Source organism: Opisthocomus hoazin, chromosome 23, assembly GCF_030867145.1.
Source record: "Opisthocomus hoazin isolate bOpiHoa1 chromosome 23, bOpiHoa1.hap1, whole genome shotgun sequence".
Taxonomy (NCBI): domain Eukaryota; kingdom Metazoa; phylum Chordata; class Aves; order Opisthocomiformes; family Opisthocomidae; genus Opisthocomus; species Opisthocomus hoazin.
In genome coordinates, this window is record NC_134436.1 from 3,801,730 (window position 1) to 3,829,202 (window position 27,473).

Consider the following 27,473-nt stretch of genomic DNA (forward strand, 5'->3'; position numbering starts at 1 on the left):
CAGAAGGTGATGGCACCTCCCCAGGTGGGCTCCCTATGCCAGGGCTGCAGCAAAGGCTGTGGGCTTCCCAACCCACCAGCACACCGTGCCAGCACGGCACAGCCATGCAGGGATGCCTGATTCGGGCAAACGCACCCATGCAAGGCAGAGCCTATCACCAACGTGCCCTGGACTTCCAAGGAGGTCACCACCGCAGAGAGGACAAGGATGTCCCCACGGACACCACCGCCTCCATGCATATTCTGAAACCTCACCCTGCAGCTGGCCCCGTGCACACCCTGCCTTGCTGGCGAGCTGCGGTGCCAGCACCGCCAGAGCCACCACCATGGGGACCAACCTGCGCCAGGCCATCCCACACCACCGAGCTGGGAAACGTGGCTGCGTCGTGCCTCCGCGGGGTGGTGGTGACGGATTAAGGAGTCTTAAATGTCAGACGACCAGGCGCTCCCTGGAAATCCACTTATCTCCGCTGCCACTCGGAGCGGCCGGAGCCGGGCGGTTATGGAGATAACGCGATTTGAAGCGTCCACCCGAGCATTGCAGCGCTGCGGGTGCCCTGCGGACAATGCCAGGCACCTCCTCCCCTCCTCCGCTCGCCCAGCTGCTGCCCAGAGAGCCGGGTGACGGCCACGCTGCTCAGCCCGGGGGCTGCACCCACCTGCGCCACCCCCACCCCCCCCCAGTTCGCCGGGACGAGGGAAGCTTGGCAGCGTCACCTCCCCGTGCTCATCCATCCCCCTTGTGCCAAAGCTGTGCCAATTCGCTGCCCAAATCCTAAAACGACTGTAACTAAAACCCACCAGATTGAGCCTCGGGAAGGCCCCCCCCTCCTCCCCGCTTCTCCCCCCCCCTCCAAATGGGATTGAACAGATCTGTGTTCGCACGAGCCCAGCTCGCAGCCAAGCAGCATCTGACATTCACGCGCCGTGGCATGGCTCTCTGCCGCTCGCCCACTCCCCCCCGGCTTGGCATCGCCCTGCCAAACGCTGCCCTCCTGTAGATGAGGTATCACTCACAGCCCAGCAGAATCCCCCTGCCCTCTCCAAAGCCCCCCCAGATCCTCCCGGAGGGACCCCAGCTCTTTGGGCCAGCCAGTCCCCAGTGTGTCTCCCACCGAGGGAGGTCCCCAAGGTGATTTCATGGCTGTGACGTTCGGGAGACAGGCTTAATGACCCAAGGGCATTGGGGCCAGGTGGACGGGGGGGCAGGAGCTGCCCAGGAGCACATGCCAGCAGCAACAGGCATCCCAGCAAGAGCCCTGAGAGCCACCACAAAAGGCTGCAGGGGACCCAGGCAAGGCTTTGCCCCAGAAGACCCACAGACAGCGTGCTGAGGCCGAGCTAAAGACGTGTGAATTGCTCCTGTTAACAGATGGGGCGATTACAGTGTAAATTACTTGGGGTCTAAGCAATAACCAGGTCATGGAGAGGCCGATCAACAGGCACAGAGCCCTGAGAAGTTAATTAAAAATAAGAAAAAAGTTGTAGGCACAACTGCATGGGAATATTTGATGGCGAAGAGCCCCAAATCCATCAGTGCCACCTCCAAGTGCCACCTCCAGTGGCGCACAAATCCATTAGTGCCACCTCCAGGAGCCGCCCCAGCTCAGAGAGTTCCCCTCGTGCTCCCAGCTCTCTCAAAGTGCCATCCCTCCACATCTCACCAAGCAACTCCGCGGTGGCAGAGCACAAACCAGGCGGCTGCCCCGGATCTCAGAAGAGCTGGCAGTGGGAAGGGCCAGTGCACCCATGCCAGCACTTATGTTGTCGTCACCACCGGTGAGTAAGAAGCACGCTGGCAGTGGGAGCGCGTACTCGAGAGCGCTGGTGCCAGCTCACTGCATTTGAGTTTGGTCATTAGTGGGTGCTGGGACCTCATGGTCCTTAGTGATGAGACCACCCCACCTGCAGGGTGGCTAGCACCTCGATGCCTGTGCCTCATGGACCAAGCGAGCGCAGGGAAGCAAGGTAGGACTGTGCAAGCGAGGGTGCGGCGAGAACCCAGCTTGGCCACTCACCCCTGTCCAGGCTGCAGAAGATACTGGCATGCGAGAAGCATCTTTGCTACTCACACCAAGAACACCCCAGAGGGCTGGGTCCCTGCTGCTTCCACACTGGTGGGATTAAGGTGTGTGATGCCCCCCAAGCCCCCCACGAGTGCCCGCTCCTGAAGGCAGCTGCTTTGAAGGAATCGCTTTTACTGCCAGAAAGGCAGCGGCACCATCGGAAAGCCGCTGGGGTCTGCAAATGGCAGCTATTGACAGATGTCTAAGAGGACAGCAAATAATCCCGTCTTCCTCTGGGAGGATTCGGGTCGCCCTCGCCCTCGCCAGGGGTTTATCCATTGTCTAGATCTGTCGGCGGTTGTTATTTTTGGTCAGCACCACATTTTTCTTGGCCTCATTGGTAGGGGAAAAATAGGAGGAAGAAGAAAAAGGGGAGGAAGGCTGCTTGGCCAGGGCTTGGCGGCGGGAAGAAGACCAGTTCACCTTTGGGAAGGGGCAGTGGGCAGCCCTCAGGACTCTGGGTCGATCTCCTCCCAGTCCCACAGCCTTGCTGAGCACAGCCAAAACTTGCCGCAGCGATGGCGCTTGCTGGCCCAGGCATCCCAGCCTCCTCTGGTGCCTAGGGGAACTGCTCCCACTAAGCCCAGTGGACCAGAGAGGTTTGAGAGGTTTTGAGGGACAGGTCTTGCTACCCAGCTGCCAGCACCCTCCTCTGCATGCAGCAGTCGGGGTTGTCTCCAGCAGCAAATGAAAGCACAGGGGAGTTCCGGCAGCAACGGGCAAACCCTCCCCGCTGCCAGCACCATCCCAAGCCCTGTCTGCAGACCCACACGTTCCTCAAGTCCATCTATATGGGCCGAAAAAACACTGAGGAGCCTCATAAAGGCAGGTGTGTGAACTGCCCTGACCCTCCTGGACTGTGGACCCCCATCCCTCACACTTCATCCCCAGCACTGTGGTATCCCAGGCAGCAGGCAATCCCCTCTGGCAGGTTCCATTCTCCTCGATGGCTTGGGCTCACCAGCGCGGCAGGACGCGGCTCAGCCAACCACCGGGATCCGCACCCATCCCTCCAAGCCGGGTACAACAGGAGGTGTGGGCAGAGCTGGGGTAAGAGACATTCAAGAGTTCCTAGGGAGAAGATGCACAGCCATGCCCACAGACTTTGCATGTCTCCCCATCTACCCGGCAGCGACTCGGGGAGCATCCCTGCTCACCGGCAAGGCAGGGCTTGCCATCCTTCTGTGCATCGCCTTTCCACCGACGCTCGGTCTGCCTGTGAAGCTCAAAGACAATAAAAAGCTGCCTCCCGCTCAACGAGCTTTCGCTCCTGCAAGAGATGGAGGGCATGTTGCACAAAACCACCTCTCCTGAGCTTTCCCCGCACTCAGCGCCGCTTGTCATTCAAGCAAACCCCGTGGCCTTTAAGCTGCCAAGGTACCAGAGCTGCTCCGGAATCGGAGTTCGCTCGGCTCCTGCCCTGGAGCAAGGAATCTGAAACACTGCCACTGGAAACGAAACAGAGCATCCGTCATTTTACTTGCCAGGAATATATCCAGCCCCCAAAAAAAGAAATACTGCCTGCTAAAGAGCCAGCAACAAAAACCCTCAATTTCACCGGTGAAGCAGAGCCCAGCATTTCCACTTGGGTCTGATTCTCTGCCGAATTCAAAATCACCCGAAATAAAGCAAGCAGCAGACTTGAGTCAAGGCCGGAGGGGCCGGAGCTGCATCGGGGCCAGGAGGAGGGCGCCGGGTCAGGATGGATGGTGGGGACCAGCGGAGCCTGCCCACGATGCTATGAGGAAAACCCATGGGTTGGGGAAAAAAGGAGGCAGGTGGCAGAGACAGGGCTGGAGGGGACAAGACCTCCCTTCTGCCATTGCCAAACCAGCGCATCCAAGCACAGCCAGCCCTGCTGCAGAGGGTGCCCTCGGGAAGCCACCCTGCCCGAGGCCGTTGCCAGCATCCTGCCCGCAAGCAGCCCCCAGCCAGGCGAGCCATCACCCCCCAGCCTTTCCCAGTCCATCCCCAGGAAAAGGAGCAGCGCGTTCCCAGCCAGCCCAGCCCCCAGCCCAGGCACGCCAACCCAAATATCTGCAAGAGGCGCTCCCCTCCATGGGAACGGCCACTCGACACAGAGTTCACATGCCCCAGCAATGCCTGATTAAACTCCCAAACTCCAAGGGAATACCCCTGAGGCTGTCTGAAGATAAGCAAGGAGCTAGACTGCTCTCAGGAAATGCAGGAACTGGGAAAGAGCAATCACTTTTTTCCTTTTAAATCCAGAATAATAAAGAGCAAACCCCAGCACACTCTAGCTCAGACAAAAGCACTCGCCCAAGCTTGCTGCCGTGCACCCCGGGTGCTTCCCATTTCCCGGCACGACCACGAGGTCATGGGTGACCCCAGCACCGAGCCAGATCCTGCCAGAGGCAGTGGGGATGGAACTGGAGAGCCCAGGACAACTCCAGGTAGCACAGGCAAGCTGAGCGTGACCTACCCAGCTCTGCATGCCAGGATGCCAGACGCTGAGCAAGAGGACATTGCTGGAGACCTGGGCAGAGGGAAGGCTGCCACCGCAAGGCCAGCAGGTACCAGAGGACTGGGACACTTGCTGCCGACACTTCCAGGACCTGTGATGCTCTGCAGGTGCTCTGTTATTTCGGTTCACCCTGGCGAACACCGCAGACACTGGTTCCATCAATCCTCAGGTCTCCTGTGACCCTCACCGTCTTTCTCCTTCCCTTTGGCTTCTCCATGACATGTAGTTGTAGCACTAGATCCAGATCTCCCAAGCCATCCGCATGCTCAAGAGCAATGGAAGTCAAGGAGACGATGCTGATGCAGCGCGTGATGCAATGGGCGAGCTGGAGCATTCCAGGACAAAGAATAAGGAGATGATGATGCTCCCTTTCATACCTGATGGAGCCCTGGGACCAACCAGCTCCTTGTCCTCTGGGAGAGCAGAGCCACAAGGAGGGTTTGCATCATGTCCTGGGTATCAGCGAGCCCTAGCGCTGGGGCACCCCAGGGCAAATGAGCAAGAACAGCCCTGTCCTGGCTGCCAGGGCTTCGATGGCAATCAAACGTGATGTCATAAGTGAGAAGTTCTACCTTCAACCAGGACCAGAGCCAGGAAAGCAATCTGTGCCGAATGCATGCCGTGCTCTCAAATGGGCAAAGGCGTCTGAGGTCAGAGGAGCACAAGTGATGCACCAACCCCACACCAAGCTCTCCTTCGGAGATGTTAAACGGCTCTCTTGGTTCTTGAAGCTTCTTCAAGAATCAGCCCAAGCGGAAGGGTGACTTCCTTCCCTGAGGAAGCATGGAGGAACAGCAGTCCTGGGCAAACTGATGGGAAGAGTCATCAGGAAAACAGTTCCCAGCAAACTGCTGGGAGAAGATGTCCTGCCTCAGACATGTGGTGGCAGGGTAGGGAGGGGTTGTACCAACAAGGCCCAGCTTCTGTCTGTGACTGGATACCATTTTGGCTGCAGAAAGCAACCAGATCACTACGAAACACATTTTCACTGGATGTCTTGCACACAGCCACAAGACCTTTCCATGTACGAAGGAGGCTTACAAGAAAGATGGGGACAGACTTTTACCAGGCCTGTCATGACAGGACAAGGGACAACGGTTTTAAATTGAAAGAGGGCAGGGTTAGGCTGGACATCAGGAAGAAATGTTTTACAATGAGGGTGATGAGACACTGGAACAGGTTGCCCAGAGAAGTTGGGGATGCCCCATCCCTGGAAGTGTTGAAGGTCATGCTGGATGGGGCTTTGAGCAACCTGATCCAGTGGAAGATGTCCCTGCTCACGACAGGGGGGTTGGACTGGATGATCTTTGAAAATCCCTTCCAACCCAAACTATTCGCTGATTCTATGGCAATTTAACCACCAGCACTGTGTCTTATCAAAAAAAGCACAAATGAGACAGGTGAAGCTCGAGATCTCAAAGAACCAGCCACAACACAGTTGGAAAGCAGAGCTGTGGCCCTGGGAAGGAGGAAGGGGCCACCACCACCACCAGCCATGACATGAGTCAGGACGGGGGAACCCTCAGATGAAAGAGCTGCAGGAGACACAGTAAGAAAGAGAGGGGTTTGCTCTGCATGTGGCCTCATGGAATAATCCATCTCTCAAGAAGTCGCAACATGGAAGAAGATGGGGAAGAGCCACAAGACTGAGCTTTGAGCACGAAGGAAACGCCACATGGTGTGAGCCAGAAAGGTCTTGATGTGCTTATCACACTGGAGACGTGCTTTGAGGATACTTGATTACAGGGTGTAAGGATCCTTCTGGAAACACTTGTCCTTTTTGGTCCGAAGCTCTGAGAGTCTACAACTAAAACTAGAGTTGCTTCTTCAATGCTTCTGCCTTTTCTCACTTCCCCAAAAGCTGAGGAACAAGGTGGTAAGCTGGAATGGCAGGGAACAATTTGGATGTGGTTGCCACAGCCAGCATCTGCCACATGGTTGTCCACCCCTTCCCCAGCCAGTCCAGGGAGAGTAAAGAGCCCCCAGCCTCTCTCCAGGGACCTGGCACTCGATTGGTGACCCCTGCAAGAGAACTGTCTTCCTTCACTCGTGCAGAATGTTTGATCCCATGCCCTCCTGAAACCCATCTCTGGACAGGTCCTCCTGCCACAGTGCCAGCAAGCCCCCAAGACGGGAGGAACGAGGCCTCCAGAGCACAGGGCACCAACCCAAAGGGTTGACGTCCCCACTGCCTGTTCTCAGCTTCCACGATGGACAACCTCCTCCAGCTGCTGCTTCCTCCAGCTGCTGCTTCCTCCAGCCTACTCCATCTCCTCCTCCTCCTCCTCCTTCTTCCTCACATTGGCACCTCCACACCACAGACTCACACACATTGCCCCTGGTGACTTGCTCCACGGCGGCAGAGCCAAAGGGAGCTTGGGAGTTGAGCAGGGACTGTGGGGGCAAGCTGGGCAGGGAGTCCCAACAGCCTCCATCTCTCAGCGAGCAGGATCAGTCCTGCAGGCGGTGGATTGGGCAGAAAGAAACTTGTCCCTGCCACTAGGATGAGCCACCAGCATTTTAAGGACTGTCCATGCCACCTTCCTTGAGTCTTCTGGCAGGTGGTCAGCAAATCCAAGGCATGACTGAGGACAGGGTGTGGGGAACACTGCACTCACAAAGCGAAGGAAGGCACATTACCATCCCAAGTGCTCCACAAAGACCCATCCTTGGGGTCTTAACATTCAGGTTAAGAGCAGGAAAAAATCCCCAGCACTTCCTGACCAGGTTCTCCTTGATCAGGGTGGTTTCCCCATCCTCACGTAGCCCAGATGGACCCATGTGGCCTCTCCACACCTTTCTCCTATGTGATATGAAGCTGAATCTCGATACTGGGAGGGGAAATATCCTCCTTAAGGATTCTGCAGAAAAAGAGGTAATTTTCTTACCCAAATGATGCATTTTAATGATGCATCAAAGCCAAAACCCCATGCCAGGGCACTCCCAGGGCTGCGGCCCACACCATCCCTCACGGCCGAGGGAAGCAGCCAGCACCCATGGGGGATTCGGGATGGGCATCTCCAGAGGATGACCATGGACATCCTCGTGTCCCCACAGCGGGCGGCCCCGCTTTGGCTCAAGGGGTTTAAGCTGAACTAGTGCAAGTCCCTCCTGCAGACCCCCGAGGCGTAAGGCTCCCTGAGCTCTTAATGGGCTTACAGAGCTGCTGGGACCAGAGCAGCTCCCCCAGCACAGGGGCTGGGGGGACTTAAAGGCGCCGCCAGCCAGCAGCCCCCTGCGGCACCGCCGACACCGGCTGTCCCTGGCACGGCGGGGGCCACCCGCCAGCCCCGACCGAGCGGGGCTATCGCCGACAGCGCCGAGCACTCAGCCTGCTCCCATCCCGCTCCAAATCCCACACTCCCTCCTCCAGGCAGGTGTCCCCTGCTCAGCCCAGGACAAAGGCAGATGCGTGTCCCCCCTGGCTGCCCTGCCCCTACAGCAGCTCCAGTCCCCCCCCAGTCCATGCCACATTTCACCCCACATCTCACCCCACTGCTGAGCCCATGCAGCAGGACCATGGGCTACCTGGCACTGGGACAGGATTGGGGCAGGACCACCTACAGGCTCCCCTCTGTCCAGGGGGCTCAGACCCCCCCCAAACTCAGGCCGGGGGTGAGAAGACCATGTGTCACCCACCACCCTGCCCAGTGAGGATGGAGGGGCCAGAACGTCATCCCACGCCGCCCCGGGGAAATCCCATTTTTCTGGGCTGGCATCAAGCACAGGGGACCGGGAATGACAACCAGCAGGAGTGGGGGTGTCCAGGGAAAATCCTGCTGGAAAGCAGCAAAACCCCATCCCCAACAAGCTGGACCAGCACTGCTACGGCAGCCCCTCGCCAGCCCCTCGTCAGCCCCTTGTCAGCCTGCCGTGCTCCAGCTCTGCCTTCCTGCTTCAACATATTTTGGGGGCTTGGACTCCAGCATGTAGGCTTATGCCTTCAGGTATTTTCAGAGGGGAAATATATAACAAAAAGGCAAAAAATTCCAAAAAATCTTGGCCACGCAACTGAGCTCCTGTGATTTCCATATCAGCTGCTGTACACGCACACGGCATAGAAAAATCCTTAGGAAATTTCTACAAAAAAAACAAACAAAAAAATAAAGGAAAACCCACAGAAGGCTGAGCTCACCGGACACAGCACGCCAGGAGGGGCTGACAGAGCTGTTATGGTCTATTGGGCCAATAATCCACAAACTAAGATGGATTTATTGTACATGGCAGATCGTAACAGCTCCAAAGAAACCATCACTGTCTCCCGGTGCTTAAAATTCACTTTCTTGGGGGAAAAAAAAGGGCCAAAATATGGCTTTACGAGATAAGATGCGTGGTTGTACCATCCTGTGACAGACAGAAGCCTGTGCAAACACATATATGAGGTTTTTTTCTTGATATATAAATAAATAAAATATCTCCTCTTCCAAGGCGTGCACGACTGCATTACCCGGCTTGGAGCGCTGTCGTTACCACCGGATTACCCAGCTTGGTTTCACCTCTGTTAGCAAGATGGATTTGCAGGGACCTTGTTTCCGCCCCAATATTACCACCCGAATGCATGAGAAGATAAAAATTAAATTAATTAAAGCCAACTTGAACCTCTGCATCCATCTAGCTTGCTGGGATCCATGCATTTGGGTCCTCTCTCTTTGGAAGGTGTAAGCCTCTGAGAAGCGAGATGCCAGAGCAGAAAGCAGGCTTTACCCACCGGCACGACACCGTGCTGGCAAGCCCGGGATAGGGGGATACTTAGGAACAAAAATAATAATAATGAAAAAAACCAACAATGAAGGATAGAGATAGTGCTCTCCTTCGCAGCTTTGTTTCTGGGCAGACAGGAGTCCCAGTCAGCACGGAGGAGCAGGACCAGGAGCGGGACCAGCCTGACCCCGGCGGTAATTGCGGCGTCTGTTCGAATCGCTGCGACGCTGGAAATCACGCTGGGCCCGGCTGAGAGCTTACCGGCCGGCTGATCATATCAGACGGGGATCAAAGAGGCTCAGCTAACGGGTTTAGTGCGCGGCTCGTCCCAGCCGGCGCTGCCGCCAAGGGGGAGGCCGGGCTCCTGCTCGCCCCGGGTGGGCTGCGCGCCCGGGATGCCCGCGGGAAGCCTGGAGGGTGTGCGTGGGAGCAAGCATCCCTCGGTGGGCGATGCCCAGGGGGATGCCTGGTGAGGCAGCCAGCCCTGAAGCCCCCCAGCATCGCGCCTGGATGATGGCAACGCCATGTGCTCGCACTGCCAGCACCCACCAGCCCCCCCAGCTGCACCCCAAAACCATCCCGGGGAGGGTGGGTGACCAGTGGGATGATGGAGCAGGCGACCAGGAGAGCAGCCTTCCGCTGTGCTCGGAGACTCGGAGCGATGCCCGGGGGCAGGGATGGGTGCAGGGAGGGAGTTTGCACGGGGTGCCTCGGCTCCAGCCCCCCCAGCAAGCAGAGCAGCCGGGCTGCGGGGAGCGATGTGCCAGGACTGGCCGGGCGGCTCCAGGGAGGGAGTCGAGCCGAGTAATTAGAGCAGGAGGCTGTGAGTCAGCAAACGATGCGTAACCTCGCTGAGGTTGACAATGAGGCAAAAGATGGCAGTTTCGACCGAGAGCGCCTGCTGAAAGGGCACATTTAGATATGCAAGAAGCAGCAACTCCCAACAATTGCAGGGCTGGCGACCCGCTCTGCAAACCACACTGCTCCACAGTCACCGTCTGGCTGCCAAATATTCGACGCCCTTCTCCAAAATCATTGCAAATAGAGACGCAGCTGGGCACAGCCCAAACCCTACAGGAGCTAGGTGTTGGGGACCGCTTCCAAAAAGCCAGTGTTCAAGAGGGAGAGGCTGGACAGCCTCTCCTCCAGCAGCCCAGGCTGCCTGGGGAGCGAGCTACGGCCGGGCTCCGCAGCTGACCCTGCTCCGGATGCCCTGGAGAGCAGAGCAGGCGGCAGCGGCGATGCTCCCGGCACATCCGCCACGCTCCACGACAGATGGGGCTGAGGTTTGGCTTGGAAGCAAACCCCAGCTCCAGCCACAAGCTCACCCCCTACTCTTTTGGGGGGGTCCGTCAGGGCTGCAGGCAGGTAGGGCCCTGCTGCACCGCAGCCCTCAGCGAGGAGAGTTTAATTAACCCCAGAAAGCAATCGTTAAACGGCCAGCCCGGGTAATCGATGCGGAAGGGGCAGCTTGCTGCCGAGGGACCATCTGCTCCGGGGAGGGATGGCAGCTCGTCACCACCCCCCACCCCCCACCATCCTTCGCCCCGCGCCTGTCGGGAAGCCGCCGCGGGGCAGCTGGTTTGGGTGCCCGATCCTGAGCTACACACTGGCCGAGCTGGCCCCGGGTGGGATGAGAGCTGCCCAGCGTGGGTCCCTCCGCCCCTCGCCTCGACCCTTGCTTCCAGTAAATCCCTAGGTCCCCGAGCCACGTGATTTCCTATGCATCACAGCCCCCTCAGCACAAAGCCCAGCCAGGGGCCCCCACCGGAGGGTCCCTCCAGAGTAAGGCAGCCCCTGTAGCCAGGATGCTGCTGAAGCAGAGCTGGGCAGGGATGCAGCCAAGCATCCCTCGCACGCCGCAGCTATTTTCACCCATGAGATGAATTTCGGGCAGTCTTAGCCTTGAGGGCACGGGGGAGGGGGTGTGTGTGTCTTCCAGATTGCCCGCCCCGCCACCCCCCACCCCCAACAGCCAGACTCCCAGGGGAGTACTCAAAGGGATGCTCTCGGTATCCCAGCATCACCCAGGGTACCAGCTGCCCTGCCCTGGGGCACTGCATTCCTTCCCATCCCTGCCTGCACAGGAGGCTGCAGGGAGACCCCTGCAAGAGCTGCACTGCTGGAGGGAAACTGAGGCAGGGAAGGGCTGGGATGCAGCCATGCTACGGGATCCAGATTCGGTTTCTCATGCTACTCCCCATCCCGTGGCCATCCCACTACAAGCGTGCACAGGGCGGGACATGGAAAAAAGAGGTTTTGCTCTGTCCAGCAAAAAAGCTGGTTGCATTGTGCCGTGCCTGCCTGCACTCCAGCAACAGCCTCCGGCCCCCCAGCACCCACCCGCACCTTCAAACTCCACGGGCAGCCCTGGGCCCTCCTCTAATCCTGTACTTCCAAGTTTCCCCTTAATTGCTTTTATCTCCACCTGATAAATGATGCCGCGTGCTCAGGGGCAGCAGGGCCAGGTGGGTGGCATCCACTCCTGAGTGACCCAGGAGCTGCTCCCCGCTCCAGGGCACTGACTCCAGCTCCAGGATGGGGTCCCTGGGCAAGTCTGGGATGGGCGCAGGGAGACCCCTGGCTTCTCACCCCATGGTTATCCCCCAGGAGAGCAGGGGCAGGGGGAGGTGCAGCCAACAGCATTGTCCCAGGGCAAAGCCAGCTGGAGGCGCAGAAGGGCAGCATTTTGTCCTGCAGAATGGGAACTTGGCAGGACCAGTGTCCCCAGCAGCATCATTCCTCCCTCTCCTATGAGGAGACCTTCTACAGTCATCACATCCCACCTAGCTCCCAGTGCCACCACATCCTGGGAAGCCCATGGGGACACGGCACTGGCATGACCCCTGTTGGGGGACACAGAGAGAGCCCAGCTCCACAGTGGGGAGCGCTGCTGATGCAGATGCTGGGCATGCAGCCACAGGCTCCTGGTCTGGATCTGTCCCCCACTCCTCAGGAGGAGAGGGGCCAACCCGGAGGAGGGTTGCATCCCACGGAAAGAAAGGAAAAGCCACGAGGAGCCCGACGGCGCTACCAGAGGAGATGCTGCAGCAGGGACAGCATGAGGGACAAGCCTTGGGACACAGCATGGCCCTGGCACCAGGACAAAGCCCTGCCCTTGTCCCCTGGCCTCACCTGTGGCAGAGAGGAAGGTGCAGCTCCTGCCATCCCAGGCACAGGCAGGGTGACAGATGGGTCCCCAGGATGGCTGGGACCAGCAGGGTTCAAGGTGCCCTGCAAAACACACAAAACACGGGCTTGCGCCCTTCCTTGCCCCAGGGCTGGGAGACACCTTGGGCTCCTCTTCACCACGTCCTCGTGCTGCCCCAGACCTGCAGACCCCTGGGGACGGGGACCATGTGTTCTTCCCCCCTCCAATGGCAGCAGCTGAGCTGGAAGGGGATGGTGCTCCCTGCACTCATGCACACACCCCCTCACACACCAGCACCACAGCGTGGGCATGAGTACCAGCTCAAGAGGCAGCTCTGCTCCATGAGAAGGTCCTGGTGGATTCAGTTCATGGCCAGCGACAGCTACCAGGATCACCAGGAGAGCAGGCTTGGATGCCAGCATGGAGTTGGCCAGGCAAGGGCTTGCCAGCACACCCCACTGCACCCAAGTGCCCAGGAGAATACTCAGAGGGATGCTCTTGGTGCCCCAGCATCACCCAGGGTACCAGCTGCCCTGCTGCAAGGCATGGAGATGAGGCCCTCCTTCCCATCTCTGCCTGCCCTGTCTGTCTGGGCAGCTATGCCCCATGGCAGCCCAGTGGGAGAGCAGCCAGACCGTCGTGGCCAGGAGGCAGTGGGTGAGACCCCCGAAAGAGCTCCGCTGCAAGAGGGAAACCGAGGCAGGTAAGGGCTGGAATGCGCCCAGCGCTTGGTGCCAGCAAAGGGACCCAGAGCCAGATTTTCCTGCTACTCCCCATCCCACAGCCACCCTGGTATGCGTGAGCACGGAGGAGGACAGGGAGCAAAGCGGGAGCTGGAACAACCCCTCCCAGCACCGCCAGCCCCCGGCCTTGCAGCATGGGGTGCGAGACAGGAGCACATCCTCTGCGGGATGCACCCACCCAGCACTCTCAGGAAGGATCCAGCCCCCGGCTGCCTGCTGGTCTTCACCGCCGCTGGATCCAACCCTGCAGGCTGTGAAACACGTGAGCAAGTGGTGGACAGACCTGCCCACATCACCCCAGGGTAGTATCTGCCTGCTCAGCTGCAGGGCCAGTGCTCAGCCCCTCAAGCCAGTGCTTGACCCCTGAGCTGATGCTCAGCCCCTCCAAGTGGGGCTTGACCCCACAATCAGCACTTAGACCCCCCAAACTGCTGCTCAACCCCCAAGCCAGTGCTCAGCCCTTGAAATGGCACTCAGCCCCCCAAAGTGGTGCTCGATGCCCAAACTGGTGTTCAGCTTCCCCAAATGGTCCTCAACCCTCAAGCCAGTGCTCAGCCCCCTCAAGCCAGCACTGAACCCGAGTGGGTGCTCAGCCCACTGGACTGGTGCTTGACACCTGAGATGGTACTCAGCCCCCTAAAATGATGCTCGACCCCCACGATGGTGTTCAGCCTCTCAGAACAGTGCGTGACCCTTGAGCCAGTGCTCAGCCTCTCAAAATGGTGTTCAGTCCCCCAAACCAGCGCTTGACCCCTCAAACCACCGCTTGACCCCCAAGCCAGTGCTGAGCCCTCCACAATGATGCTTGACCATCGAGCCAGTTCTCCGGTCTCCAAAATGGTGCTCAATCCCTATGCTGGTCCTCAGCCCTCTGAAATGGTGCTCGACCTCCAAGCCGGTGCTCAGCCCCCCAGCTCAACATCCCAAACCACTGCCTGACCCCCAAGCCAGTGTTCAGTCCCCCAACATGGTGCTCAACCCCCAAGCTGGTTCTTAGCCCCCTAAAAAAGACGGTTGACCCCCAAGCCAGTGCTCAGCCCCCCCAAACAGTGTTTTACCACCGAGCCAGTGCTCAGGCTCAGCTCTCCAAAAAGGCTCAGTCACAACGGAGGGGTCAACCCTACCAGGAGGTGCCCGAAGCAGGGCCGGCTCCGCTTCAGCCCCTGGAGCACACATGGACCCAGGGGAGATGTCCACACTCCCCTGAGAGGAATTCCCCCGGGGCCAGCCCTGCCCTGGGCAGACAGGAAGGAGAATAGACCAGGACATGGCTGCACTGGGGTCACTGCTGCCCATCCTCCCCAGAGATGGCCACTCCAGCTTCCTCCCAGTACACACCCTGCCGGACAGCCCACAGGGGCTCTCCGCAATATTTTTTGCCCCCAGTCTCAGCATCTCCCCCTTCCATCACCAAAGGGATGTGGAAGTACCATGGCAGGGATGTCGGTCCTCTCCCACCGCCTCTCTTGGCTGCGGAAGCGGACGGGTCCCCAGCATGGCAGGGACCCTCTTGGGTCCCGGAGAGGACCCCCTTGTCCCCCCAGGAGCATCGTCACCAGGGAAGACAAGATTGTCGGGGCTCTGACGGGAGCCCCCATGGCTCCATGGCCCCGGAGCCACCGAGGGAGGGAGGCCCAGCTAAAGGTGAGGAGCTTTATTGCCTGAATATTCAGCACCAAGTCCTCAGTTATCCTTGGAGGCAGCTGCATGGCGGGATGGTTTGCGGGATGCGGCCCGGGGAGCTCAGGGGGGACAAGAGCACGTCCCACCTCTAATGGGGGCAGCTGCAGGCAGGGGGGAACTTCTTCCCCTCTGCCAGGGGTGTTTCCCATTCCTATCTGTTGAGCTAGGAGCCTTTGGGACGAGCTGCTGAAGCTGCCACCCCACACCCCACTCCCAGTTATTTCCAGGATTAGGCTGACAGTGGTTATCAGTATGTCCTCCTGGCAAAAATCCCCTCCCCATCAACTGCTGCCTGCAGTCAGCACCAGCCATGGCCAGCCCGGCCCCTGGGGACCCCCAGGGACCTGCTGCTGGCCCCGTAGGTCCCCCATGCCCCCCGCCGGCTCTGGCATCTCTGGACCTGCTGACAGAGCCCCCATCACTGCCCTGTCTTCCCATCCCTCCCTGTCACCCGCCCATCCCTAAACAAACTGCCAGCTGCGGCACAAATTCATTCCATTTTAATCTTCACGGTGCATCAGCATGGGAGGGGGGAAAAAAACACCTTTTTTCTTTTTTTTGGGGGGGTCTTAATCTTTACCTGAGGTCATATTTACTAATCCTCTCGCTAATCCCCCAACGCCTTCGCAAAGAAAAAAAGCTCCGTCCGCCACCAGCCTGAGATGCTGTGACTGCCGGCTGCTCCCAGCAGGAGCGGGGCCGGGGAGCACTCAGAGCCCGGCGAGCGCACGCTGAGGCCTCTGGGCCCCACGGGTTTTGCGCTCAAGGTGACTCCTTTTCTCCCAGCGAGACGGCCAGTATGTGTTTTTAAAGGCTTTTTTATTTAAGGAACCCGAACGTGAGGATGGGGAGAAGAGAGGCGACACGGCAGCAGGGAGATGCGGGCACGCCAGGCAAGAGAGACACAGCCCACGGGTCTTCCCTCAACTGACGGGCTCAAACATTTAGGAACTATGCAGGGAAAGGAGAGAAAACCACCTCCTAGAAAGGATTCAGTGGAAAACCATCTGCTCCCAGTCTGCACACTCCCACAGCCGAGGTGCATGAGGACCCCCGAGAGCATCCCCCGCCACTGGCCCCCAGCCTGCTGGACACACAGGGTCCCAAACCACAACGGAGCTGGGGGTGTGGGCAGCAGTGCTGCCGTTCCATGCCTCAGTTTCCCCATGTGTAAGGATGCTGGGTCACCCCCTCTCTCCAGGGATTCATATGGCACAGGCTGCCCTTGAACTGCCTCCTGGTCATCATCGCTGCTGGGGAGCCACGCTCGGGAACCACTCCAGGGCTCTGCTGATGGGGGGACAGGGGGACAAGAGTTCCTGTGGATGGTGGGGACAGGGGTCCCTGTGGATGGCAGGGGGACAGGGCTCTGAAGATGGAGGGACAGGGTTCCCTGCAGAAGGTGAGGACAGGGATGCCTGAAGACAGGGGAGAGCATGGGGCTCTGAGATGGGGGGACAGGGGTCCCTATAGATGTGGGAGCAGGGGGCTTTGTAGAAGCGGGACAGGGACCTTAGGAGACAAGGAGGGAACAAGGGGGACGGGGTTCCCTGCAAAAGAAGGGGACGTGGTCCTTGAAGACAGTGGGACAGAGGTCCCTGCAGAAAGGTGAGCCAGATGTCCCTGCAGACGGGAGGGGACAGAGGTCTCTGCAGACGGTGGGACATCGGTCCCTGCAGATCTGCCCTTCTCAGGCCAACCTCCCGCTGTGCCACCACCACACCGGGGCTGCCCCCACCTCTGCTGCAGTGGGGGCTGCGCAGACCCCCCCCGGCACAGCGGGAGGCAGGGGCCGCCCGCAGCCCTGCCCCGGCCCCCAGCTCCCCGCAGGCCCTCGCACCCCGCTGGCGGCCGGCGAGCTCACCGGTTATGGCAGCTCACCGGTTATGGCAGCTCACCGGTTATGGCAGCTCACCCGTTATGGCAGCTCACCGGTTATGGCAGCTCACCGGTTATGGCAGCTCACCCGTTATGGCAGCTCACCGGTTATGGCAGCGCAGCCCTCTCAGCTGCGAGACAGCGCACGCTCAACCGCGGCCGGCACCTTGCCGCGCCAGGCTGGAATTTGCAAGCTGTCCTGATGCATTAAAGCGCAAACGCCTGGCGTCCGGCTCCCAACCCTGCTGGGGCCACGCCGGGCCGTGCCACGCCATGGCATCCCCTCCTCAGGGATGCCGACACTGGGCCACCTGTCCCCAAGGGCGGCTGGAGCCACCCTCATCATCTTCATCTTCTACATTTATTTTTCTCTCCCCCCCCGCCCCGGCTTTAAATAGCTCCTTCAGCGGAGTGGGGAGACGCTGCCAGGCTCCTGCTGCCGCCACAGCAAGGCGGGGGACACTGGGGACATCAAAAGCGGAGGGTCCCTGGCCAGGCAGAAGCACGTCAGCACCGTCAGCAGTGGGGCCCCGTGTGCCGATTCAGTGACGTGCACGGGGGCACAGAGGAGATGGGCAGGCACAGACGGCCACAGATGGACAGGCGGACAGGGTGCTCTGCCTGCCAAACCAGGGGAGTGGCTCAGGCAGAGGCACAGGACACCGAGGTGGGTGCCACAGCACCCTGATGGGCACAGCACCGCGAGGACCACCCCGGAGAGCCAGCTGGAGACGGGCTGCAGTCCCCTTGGTGAGCACCCATTCCCCGGGGATCCCAGGGCCTTGCCCCCCCTGCACCCAGAGCCGCACCACGCCTCCCTCCCAGGTCCACTCCCCACGCTGGGTGCTTCCCACCGGGGCCAGCACCCACCATCCCACATCCCCCACTCCAGTGCCTTTCAGAGAGCCCCCTGCTCCCAGGGGACTCCCTGGGACCCCCCCAAGGCCACCCATCGTGCGTGCTCTGGGCTGCCCCTCCAGGTCCTTCCAGTGGGCTGGGCATGATGCAGGAGGCTTGGGCACCGGCCAAGGCTGCGGGCAGAGGGGACATCCTGTTCCGCAGCATCAGCACACGCTCGCCCCTCGCCCACACGCCCAGCAACGCTCTCAAATCGCCGCGGGACCCAACGCCCACCCACAGCCGCTGGTGCAGCCGAGAGCTGTCCCGCAAAGGGACACGTCCATCCCGCGGCCAGGCGGGATGGGCTCAACCAGCCGCGCCAGTCCCAGCCAGCGCAGGGCAAACGGCGGCGAGATGCCCATGGGAGGAGGGAACAGCAACAGCCGGCTGGAATCGGAGTGTGAAGAAACGCCTCTTGCGTGCTCTGTCCGGAGCCAGCTAACGAGGCCATATTTGAAATGCTTCGCATACCTCCGGTCATCAGATTAGTGAGATGCAGAAGGTAAAGCAGAGGGCAAGGGGAGCACTCCCAGAGCCAGCAATCCTCGGCCGCTGGCTCCCACAGGCTGCAGGAACTGGGGGAAAAGTCCCCAGCTGGCAGCAGGGCGCAGGGACGGAGAGCGGCCGCAGGAACCCTGGGAGTGATGGGTGCCTGGGACCTACCTCCCTGCTGTGAAACCAGCTGAACACGGCACGGATGCAGGATGGGAAGGGGGGAAGAACAACCCAGGCTGGCACTCGCAGCCCCAGGCTCGGCCACCCTGGCTGTCTGTAAGCCTGCTGCCACATCCCGGCCACCAGCCCTTCCCACCCCTCACCTCCCCATGGCCCAGTCAAGACCTGGACCTGATGAAAGACCTTTCAGCATATAAAGGGGGCTTACAAGCAAGACAGAAAAAGACCTTCTGCCAAGCCCTGTAGTGACAGGACAAGGGGCAACAGTTTTAAACTGAAAGAGGACAGGGTTAGGCTGGACATCAGGAAGAAATGTTTTATGATGAGGGTGGTGAGACACTGGGACAGATTGCCCAGAATTGTGGATGCGCCATCATTGGAAGTATTCAAAGCCACCGGATAGGGCTTTGAGGAACCGGATCTAGTGGAAGACGTCCCTACAACTTCTGAGGGGGGCACTGGGCTACATGATCTTTGAAGGTCCCTTCCAACCCAAACTATTCTATGAGTCTGTGAAAGGAGGCAAGACCCCACACAGCCTCCAAGCAACATCTGTGGGCACAGTTTGTTTGCCCTCCCTTGACCTGGACCCAAACCCAAACAGACTCCCGCAAAGCAGAGGGCAGAGTGCTGGTCTGCACCTCCCATGGATGTGGACCTCCCTCCATCAGGCTTTGAACCAGCATCAAAAGTTCTTAAGCCATCCTCAAGACATCAATGCTCCTTAGGCATGAATGGTCCTCCCTGGCCATGCTCCAGCTGCAGAAGAGGCTGGAGAACAGGAACCTGCCTGTGAGCAGCAAGCGGGCACAGTGGAGAAGTGCCTAAGGGGCACAGAGGCAGCAGAGCTGAGAGTACTTGGATCTGCAAATGCCTGGGACCCTTCAGTGTCAGGATGTTCCACTGAGAACCCCTCAGCCGTCAGGATGTTGAAGTGAGAGATTCAGGAGTCAGACTTGGACCCCAGACTTCTTTTCCCAGCCAGCCTGTGAGGCACCAAAGCCACATGGGCGAGTACCAGCAAAAATAAGTGAAAACTGATGACCCCAGGACCCTTGAGGACACCAAGAGGTCACCTGGGGTCTGAGCGGATGGAGCTGCATTGCTCCTCTGCGCACAGCCAAAGACTCCCCTAAGGAAGATCATGGGAGATGGGTATCGCCCAAACATCCCTACGAAGAGATGGAGCAGAGGCATGAACTCAAGAAGGGTTTGCAAAGCCAAAAATTAAACATCCATCAAGCCACAGCCACAGATGAGACCAGGGCTGCCTTCTAACAGTGGGCAACCACCAGTAAGCCAAGAGATGACCAGAGACAGCAGCATCAGAGGACACTGGAGGTGACCATGCCCCTCATCTCATCACACCAGGGCACAAACCCAACCCTCGCTCAAGCCTGGGCCATCCCCAGGAAGCCCCACAAGTGCTAAGTGAACGTATGCTGGGGTCAGTCAGGGTCTCATGGGTGGCAGCAGCCACACAAAACCCACTGGAGTCATCCAGATGCACCTCAGAGCCTGCAGAGCTAGGACAGCACTGTTCCTCAGCCCTGTCACCACCCAGTGTCCAGTGCCACGAAGGTGACAATCAGACCCTTGGGATGAAGTCCATCTCAGAAGTGACCCCAAAATAACAGGCTACGTCTTTCACCGTGGCGCAGGTCCCATCCATCACCCACATCGTGCCCCCACTGAAGAAGTGTATGACAGCGTTGACATGGGGCAGAGCCAGTGACCTAAGCCATTTTCCAGCTCCCACCTTTCTGAGCCAGGAGAATGGAGATGGAAAATCACATCCCGCATGGAAAATCAGAAAACAGCATTTTCTTCCTTTGCCACCAGTTCCAGAGTCGAGGCCAACATGTACCTTCCCACGCCTGGGCCAACACGCCACAGGCATCACTCTGTGGAGGTGACAGGTCCTCATCCTCCCAGCATAAAGGATGTCCAGGTTCAGGCGATGGAAGATGCTTTGGTATGAGCAGCACTGTTCGAGTACGAGGACATAGAACCAGACCCACAAACCCCAAGGGAATACCACAGCTTGAGAGCCAAGCCTTCACAAGGTGGACACAGCAGGACCATTATTCCTGTTTTCCATGCCATAACGATGGATGTGTGGAAACCAGAGACACCAAGGCAGCCTCTTGAAAACCCTGTGACCTTAAAAATCCTTTCATTCACATAATAACAGGCTGCCACCCATGTGTGGCAAGGGCTGTCATCTCAGACCCTCAATGCCCTCCACCTGCTTGCAACACAGAATGAGACCACTCCAAAGACATTATCAATGCACCCCCAAAGCCCTGCAGTGCCCTGAAAGCAGAGAATACTGGGCACTATGAGGACCTGCTCCACGGCACGTTTGCACCATCAGCGCTGAGATGTTGATGAACCCAAACGCTTCTTTCAACCCTGGTCTTCAGGCACCCAAGGGCCATGGGACAGGGTGAAACATGCCCTTTGGCCTCTCCCAAAGGTGACGGGACCTACAGGTCACCCTCAGCCACTCACTGGGGTCACACCGTCCTGCTGCCTGGCTCTCCCTGGAGCTCTGCTAAGGCTCCAACACTGCAGACATGCCAAGCAACACGGGGCATGGATGGGGATGGAGGCTGCTGCTCACCCCCAAGCCCTGATGCTCACCCAGTGGTTTCCCCAGCACAAGGAGTCACAGCCCACCTCCCCACCAGGGCAGGTCCCTCTGGTGAAGGCAAAGTCTGCTGCAGGCCTGATCCTGCCCCGTTCCCCATGGCAGAGCCACTCCTGAGCGTAAGCAAACTCACGAATTTCCTCCCCACTGGTCTGGGCCCAGGCTTTCCTGGCCGGTTTGTCCCAGAGGTGGTTCCTCCTCCGGTCATCCCTTTACTCCTCCCTCCTGCCCATCCTATGCCACTGCCCCCCTTCATCAGATCACAGAATGGTTTGGGTTGGAAGAGATCTCCAAAGACCATCCAGTCCAACCCCGTTGCCACAGGCAGGGACATCTTCCACTAGACCAGGTAGCTCAAAGACCCGTCCAGCCTGACTTTGAACACTTCCAGGTAAGGGCATCCACAGCTTCTTCTGGCAACCTGTCCCAGTGCCTCACCACCCTCACCATAAAATATTTATTCCCTGTGTCCAATCTAAATCTTCCTTTTTCCAGTTTAAAACCGTTGCCCCTCATCCCATCACTACAGACCCTGGAGAAAAGCCTCTCTCCATCTTTCTTACCAGCCCCCTTTAAGTAGTGAAAGGTCTCCCCGGAGCCTTCTCTTCTCCAGGCTGAACACCCCCAACCCTCTCAGCCTCTCTCCATAGCAGAGCTGTCTCAGCCCTCGGACCATTTCAGCAGCCTCCTCCGGCCCCGCTCCCACAGGTCCATGTCTGTCTTGTGCTGGTGACCCCAGAGCTGGACGCAGTGCCCCAGGGGGTCTCACCAAAGTGGAGCAGAGGGAGAGCATCCCCTCCCTCACCCTGCTGGCCACGCTGCCGGTGATGCAGCCCGGGATGCAATTGGCTTTCTGGGCTGCGAGCGCACAAACCCAGCTCATGTCGCATTTGTCACCCACCAGTACCCCCTAGTCCTCTACAGGGCTGCTCCCAGTCCAACCGTCCCCAGGCGGTGCTGGGGCTGGGGGTTGCCCCAACCCACCTGCAGGACCTTGGCACTTGGCATGGCTGAACCTCTCACTGTTTCTCCTGCCCCATCGCCTACCAAAAAGGCAATCCCACCCACTAGCTACCACCAGCATCCCCAGCCACCGCAGCCCAGCCCCGTGTACCCACCAGCGCGGGTGGACACTGTTTTCCTGGGATGGTGGTTCCCATTCTCCTCCCCAGCCTGGCTGGGGCTCAAGAGCCCCGTTCCCTGGGGTGTCACCGGGCCAGGAGAGTCCCCCAACCTCCCTGCCCGGGCTTTTCTCAGAGGGATGGCTGCGAGGGGCAGCGAGGACAACGGGGGGTGTTCACTGGGCGGGGGAGCCCTGCAAGACCCCCCACGCTCCCAGAAGTCGAGTCAGGGGAAAAGGAGAGGAAAAGAAAAAAAAAACCAACCCTTTTGAGTGTAATATTTTAGTTGAGCAACAGAGCATGAGTAAAGGAGGGAGCTTTTCGTGGTCTGGTGAGTTTAAGCTATGAGCTGAAAGTTTAACTATTAATACACTTAATCAAGAGGCTGTCCCTGCGCCCGGGGTTTGGGAAAACAAGCGCACCGGCAGGGCGAGGAGAGGCAGGGGAGTGCAGCACCTGCTCCCAGCACCCCAGAGAACGGCCCGGCTGGGGGGGATGGAGCTGGGGGGTCTGGGACCAGCCGGGACTGGATCCAGCCTCAGCTGAGCCTTGAACAGCCATGGCAGGAGGTGCCGGGGGGATGCTGGCTGCCAGGGCCAAGTGCCCAGGCTTTGGCCCTCCTCCCAGCCCCCCAAGCAGGAGATTCAGCAGAGGGGACAATTTTGGGGAAGCAATGCCACCCCCAAGTCCTGCAGCATCCTTGGGTCCCAGCACCTGCACCGCCAACACCTGCCTGACCCCAGCACCAGCCCCGGTGCCAGCGGGAGACGCCAGCGGGTGAGGGACCCCCAGGGTGGGGGATCCCTGAAACACACACTCCCCCCCCCCCCCCCCCGTGCCCTCACGGCACCTCCCCCCCAGCCCGCCTTGGAAGCGGAGGGACTGGCTGACTGCCGGGCGGGGGGGCCCGGAGCCCCCCCTCGCCCCCCGGGCAGGCGCCTGGCAGTGCGGCGCCGGCTGCCCGCATCTCCGCCGCCAAACCCGCGGCGAGGACGGCCCGGCCGCCTCCCGCCTTCCTCCCGGCGAGGAGGATGGAGGCACCCCCTGCCTGCACTGCCCCGGCCGGCAAAGCGGCGACCCCCCCGCCCAGGAGCCCCCCGCATCCCCGCACGGCGCCGGGCGGCCGCGGCGGGGGGCCGGGGCCAACTTCGGAGCGCCACCGGCCGGGCCTTTGTTACTTTGCTTTTGTTGTCACACGCCGGCGCGTCCCCGTCCCCATCGTCCCGTCATCCTGCCCCCCACACACACCCCACCCCCATCCCCCCCGACCCCCGACCCCGGCCCCAGCACTGGGCGCGACATCTGCCCGCTCGCCGGGCGGCTCCGCCGGGGCTAGGACGGTACCGGGGACCCGGGGACCCGCCGCGCGCGGTGACACCCCGGGCTCCGAGGGGCTGGGTGCCGGCAGCGGGGGTGCCGCGAACGAAGCCGCTTCTGCGAAGCTTTTTCCGGATAGAAATGCTAAGGAGGGACGGACGGACAGACGGACGGGGAAAGGTTTCCATGCCTACGAGCGCTCCCGCTGAGCAGTACCTTGGGGTGGGGGGGGGGTCACCACCTCGCCCCCCCTACTCCCCCCCCCGCGTTCCCATCCGACCCCTCCGCCTCAACCCGCTGCCCCCCGGGGAGGGGAATGCAGACCAGCCCCCGGGGAGCAAGGGGGGAAGGGGAGCGCGGGGCGGGGGGGGGCGGGGGTGTCCGTCCCTCCGCAGCCCCAGGTGCGGCCCCGCCGCCGGGCGAAGGGGCCGGGGGGGAACGGACAAAGCGGCACAAAGGGGCTGCTGACACAGCAAGGGCCCGTTTCCAGAGAAACAAAACTTCCGCCGGCTCCGGCCCTGCGCCCCAGGTAGCCGGGGCTTGTGCATCCCCCCCTTTCCCAAAATCCCGCCTCAACCCCCCCCCCTCCATCCCCGCAGCGCCCCAGCCCCCCCTCCCCGCCCCCCCCGCCCGGGGTCGTTGGCGGAGCGGGCGGCGGGGAGTAAAGGTTGCCGGGCCGGGGTCAGGGGCGACGGCGCGGCGCACACATGTGATCCGTTATCGCAGGATGTGCGCGCAGCTTTGTTTATGAGTGGGACGCGGAGCGGGGCGGGCGGCGGGGCTCGGCCCCCCCCCCCCCCCATCCCCATCCCACCCACAGCCCCCCTCTCCTCTCCCCAATCAATCAGCCCAGCAAAGAATAAACTGACCCAAAGCAAACACGGGCCCGCAAGAAGGACGTCGCCGTTTGCGGGATGCGGCGGAAAAAAAAAAAAATAGTAATAATAAAAATAAAATGGGGAGAGGGGGGAGACGAACCACCGTGGGGCCTGCGGGGCCGCGATTCAGCGGAGTTTGGTGCCATAATCCCAGGGTTCAGGCACAAATCCCGAAACCCACGATGGCTCCGGGGCTGGCAGCACCAGCGGCGGGCGCCAACGCGGGGCATTGCGCGGCGGACGCGGGGATCCGGCTGGATCTCTGGGTGCGGAGTGCGCCGGGTGCCTTCCCGGCGGGAGGCGGGGGGCAGCGGGAGGTTCGGGAATCCCATCCGACGGCGAAGCGGGGGGGAGGGGGGGAGATTACTTGGGAAGTGGGGGGGGGGGGGGGGTAATAAAGTTGGGTTAGTTGTTGCACATGGCTGGGCGATGGCGAGCGGCGCCGCTCCCACGGCCACCCCGCTGCCGGTCACCGGCGGAGGAGCCGAACTGCCGCCGCAGCCCGACGCGCCCCCGGGGGAGGCGAGAGCGACCCACGCGGGGAACCCGAGCGCGGAGCGGCCGCTCCAAGCCACAGGCGCCGGGCGGGGGCTCCCCCCCCCCACACACACACACGCACACACACCCCCCCCCCACGCGAGAACCCCCGCGGGTGGCAGTGGCCGGCCCCGCGCTGCCCGGGCCGCGCCGCCTCCCCCCGGCGCCGCGGCGCTGCCGGAGCGGCCGCCCCCGCCGCCACCATTGTCACCCGGGAAACCACCGGGCGATGCCGGGGCGGCGGGGGGGGGGCTCGCCCCCATCCCTCCCCCCTCTGAGCTCCCAGCGCATCCCCGCCGCGCCGCGGGGTACCGGGAAAGGGAGGGGGGTGCGGGGGGGCGGACACAGGGGGATCGGCCGCACCGAGACAAACTTTGCTCGTTACCCCGCCGCCCCCCCCCGGGAAGCGGCGGGGCCGCCCGGGCGCCGCGCAGGCAGCACCGGCCGGGCCCCGGCGCGGGCAGGCGGCCAGCTCCGCGCCCCGCCGCCGCCGCGGGCAGCCCGGTAACGGCGCCGGGCGGAGCGGGGCGAACCGCAGCCGCCCCCCGCCAAACTTTTTCTTCTCCCCTCCTCCCCTTTCCCCCCCCCACCCCCCCGCCACACGCACACCCCAACTCCGCCGCTGCCCGCCGGAGCGGCCCCGGGGGCCGGCACCTACCGGCGGTCCGGGAGCCGCCGCCGCTGCGGGCAGCGCTGCCGGGAGCGGCGGGGGCTGCCCGGGAGCCGGGGGAGGGAAAGGGAAAGGGGGGGTCGGGGGGGGCCAGCACCTGCCCGGCGCCGGGAGGGGGGGGCCCGGCGAGAGGGGAGCCGAGGCGGGCACGGTGCCTCGCCGCCGCCGCACACCCACCTCCACATCGCCGCTCGCTCTGGGAGTGCACAGCCCCCGAATCGCGCTGCACGGCGCTGCCGCCGCTGCCCGCGGCTGCCGGCAAAACCCGGACCGGACCGGACCGCCCCGCGCCACGCGCCGCGCCGCGCCGCGCGCGCCCCCCGCCGCCCCGCGCGCGCGCCGCCCGCCGCACCCCCCCGGCCCGGCGCGCCCGACCCCCGCCCCGCGTACAGCCCCCCCCACTCCCCAATGTGGTGGTCCCCCCCGCGGGTGTCACCCCGCGCGCCCCGCCGTGTCCCATCCCCCCCCCGTGGGTGTCCCCGTGGCGTGCCCCTCCCGTCCCACCTGCCCGCATGGGTGTCACCCGGCCACGGCCCCCGTGGGCCGCCCACCCCCCACGGATGTCCCTGTGGTGTGCCCCCCCCATCCCCGGGTCCTGGCCGCCCCCACCAGTGTCACCGTGGTGTGCCCGCCCCGTGTCCCATCAGCACCCCCGGGACGTCACCACGGTGTGCCCCCCCCCGTGTCCCGTCCACCTCCACGCTTTATGCACCCTACACCCCATCCACCCCCACTGCGGTGTGGCCCCCATGTCCCATCACCCCCCAACGGGTGGGCCCCCCGTAAGCCCCATGCCCTGCCTGTCCCCCACGGGTTTCACCCCACTGTGCACCCCATGTCCCATCCCCCCCCACGGGTGTCACACCGCCGTGACCCCCCCAGTCTGCAGCCACCCCCAACGGGGTGTCACCCCCTTGTCGTCCCCCCCATCCCTCCCTGTGGGGTGTCCCCCCGCACGTACCCCATTCCTCTGTCCCCCCAGGGGGTGCGGGTCGCAGCGAGGCGCAGCAGTGAGGGTCACTCCCCGGGTGCCCGGGATGCAGAGGGGGGGTCCCCAGAGTGCAGAGCCTCCCCCATCGCACCACCGCACCGGGGGGGGCAGGGAGCATCGCGTTGGTCGGGGGGTGAGGGCCCCAACCACGGAGCCCCACCGCAGCCACCGCCACCGGGAGGGACCAAGCAGCCCTTGAAATCCCCCTGAACAAACAGCAAATAATCGATGGTACCGATAAGTCACCCGGAGGGAGGGGACAAATATCCCCCCCCCCGAGGTCTGGCCCCCGCAGGGGGGGACACGCTTGGCCCACAAGTTTCCTGCTCAACTTTTTGGCAGGATTTTTTGCTGCTGGGGGGGATGATTTCTTTCCTTTTTTTTTTTTTTTTCCCTTTGAGGGTGGGCACTGAAATATTGGAAGTTTAAAAAATTCAGTAAACCCCCACTCCTCAGCCGAGAGCAGCTTTCCAGGGACAAACAGCCCAAAAAAAACCCACCACCCCCAATTCCTGCAGCCTCTTCGGTTGCCAGCAAAATACCCAAAACCTCCCGAAAGCAAAAACCCTGACAAAAATGAAACTGGGTTTGTGTTGCCGTTGATTTTTTTTTTCGCAGGAATGCGAAATCGCTTCCCACCCCGCTCCCGCCTCGAAATGAAACAAAAAATGTAAGATGGGGAGTGTGGGGGGGAGGCAGCGCGGATGGGCTGTTTGTATTTGATCCACGTCCCGTTAATTATGCCTTTTGCATATTTAGCAATTGGGATTTTCAAACACGGGTGCTGTGACGGTGCTCTGGCTTCCAAAAAATCTCCCCCCGGGCTGGCAGCGACGGGGAGGCACAGCTCCGTCCTCCTGGGGCACCCCTTGTGCCTGGTCCCCCGCTGGCATCGCCGCTGGCCCTGGCTCTTCGCCCCCGGCTCCCCAGCTCGCCCTCCCCGCCGCGCTCCTCGCCTGCCCACCTCCGCCATTTGGCCTCCCGCACCCAAAAAAGGCGGGGGAAGAGCCTCGTGCCAGGCGCGT

The 27,473-nt window shown here is 61.4% G+C and overlaps 1 protein-coding gene across 5 annotated transcripts in view; it reads right to left on the reverse strand.

The window, feature by feature from the left end:
• The window catches only part of CXXC5 (CXXC finger protein 5), a 39,866-nt gene extending 13,245 nt beyond the window's left edge, over nucleotides 1-26,621 (reverse strand). For 2 of the 5 annotated variants that reach the window (XM_075441947.1, XM_075441943.1), the window contains exon 1: nucleotides 25,635-25,735. The gene's annotated coding sequence lies outside the window, so the exon portion shown is untranslated. Of the gene's footprint in view, nucleotides 1-12,386; nucleotides 12,455-25,445; nucleotides 25,536-25,634; nucleotides 25,736-26,418 lie in introns of those variants that run through there. The other 3 variants (XM_075441944.1, XM_075441945.1, XM_075441946.1) reach the window with 3 other exon arrangements.
• Nucleotides 26,622-27,473: the final 852 nt, after the last annotated feature.